This window comes from Ursus maritimus, unplaced genomic scaffold (assembly GCF_017311325.1).
Source record: "Ursus maritimus isolate PB19 unplaced genomic scaffold, ASM1731132v1 scaffold_6, whole genome shotgun sequence".
In the NCBI taxonomy this organism is placed as follows: Eukaryota; Metazoa; Chordata; class Mammalia; order Carnivora; family Ursidae; genus Ursus; species Ursus maritimus.
In genome coordinates, this window is record NW_024426774.1 from 17222994 (window position 1) to 17224685 (window position 1692).

At 36.7% G+C, this 1692-nt stretch overlaps 1 pseudogene; it reads right to left on the minus strand.

Annotated features, from left to right (window-relative positions):
• Positions 1-1220: 1220 nt before the first annotated feature.
• On the minus strand, positions 1221-1397 carry LOC103671938 (annotated as a pseudogene).
• Between the last annotated feature and the right edge of the window lie 295 nt (positions 1398-1692).

The window sequence follows — 1692 nt, forward strand, 5'->3', positions numbered from 1 at the left end:
ATAATTCTTTGTACATTCATTAATAGAAATATAGTTAACCTCTACTAAATATTTTTTATGTACCAGGCACTGTCCTTAGTGCTTTACATATTTTATTTTAACTAATTCTTACAATAATTCTCCAAGACAGATGCTATCCTTAGCCCCCGAAGTCCCCATTTCCTATCAGGGAAACTTAGTGAGAGGGAAATTGGCAAATAAATGGATCAAGGATTTGAATTTAGCTAGTCTGGTTCCAGAGTCCAATTTATCTATGATACCTATGTTCTGCTAACTGTATTGTAGATCAAACCTACTCATAGAGAACACTCTATGAGTATACAGCTAAGGCATATTTTCTTATCTTGAATCAGGCTAAGCCTTCCTCAACAAATACTTTTATCATTTCCTATGTCGCCAATGTAAAGAACATCTTGACATATTAAATATTTTTTAAATATTTTAATAATCTAGTATAAAACCAGGTAAGTAAATTTTCCAGTAGAATGTAGTTTTAACAAGTATCAGTTCACTCTGATCATAAGTTTTATTAGTAAATACCACAAGCTGGGGTGCCTGGGTGGCTCAGTCCATCTGCCTTCATCTCAGGTCATGATTCCAGGGTGCTGGGATAGAGCCCCATGTCTGATTACATGCTCAGCGGGGAACCTGCTTCTCCCTCTCCCTCCTGCTCAGGCTCTCTCTCTCTCACTTTCTCACTCTCTCTCTCTCTCAAGTAAATAAATAAATTCTTAAAAAAAAAAAAAAAGCAGATACTGCCAGCTGACCTTTTCCATTAATGGAGATTCCCAAATTCAAAATATAAATATGGTAGGTAGAATAACGCCCCTGTGGCCTCATTATTTGGTGTAGGTGTTTACTTAATTCCTTTATTTTTGTGTTCGCTCTCTACCTTCACATGTGTTTGGTGACTCGATCACCTTCTTTTAGTTTAATCTCTTCAGAAAATAAGTGTCCAGACCTCTACTGGGTTGGGGAGGGGCAATTTCCAGATCGAAAGGGGTGAGGGAGGAAAGGTGTGTGTGTGTTTGTGTGTGTGTGTGTGTGTGTACACATAGAGAGAGAGACAGAGAAAGAGAACTCTAAGGTCCTAAACCCTTATTAGGCAATAGCCCAAAAATAAATTAATTTTAGTTTAATTAATCTTTTTTAAAAATTATTAACATGTTTTTCTCTCACCATTTACAAAATATGAATATTCTGTAATTCAACCATAGCCTTTACTTTCTGGTAACGTCATCACTGGGTTTCAATTCCCCTTTAAATCACATACTCTTGTTCCTGAAGGCAGTTAGCTTTTCATCATTTTTTCTGTCTAGATAACATCCAAAGACAAATCCCATAGGGGAGAGTCTATGAACCCAGTGGTCTCACACAATCTGAAGTAAATTCACCATGATTGCTTGGCCCCAGTGCCAGCAAGGAACCCAGGGACCAAGGGCAGCAGTGAGCTCAGCCCCCCCCAAATTAATTTAAATGGAAATCCTTAAATTGTAGCATCATGTAAATGTGTATATTATCAAATTAGAAACAGAGAGAGTTATTCAAATATAGTTGATTAAAAAACAATAAACTTGGAACAACTGCAGCTGGAGAAACTGAAATCTTCCTGGAGGATAAGGATATGCATTTGGATTTTATAGAGACAATACTTCCATTTGCATAAACCATAAAAGGCAGAATATCAAGTAT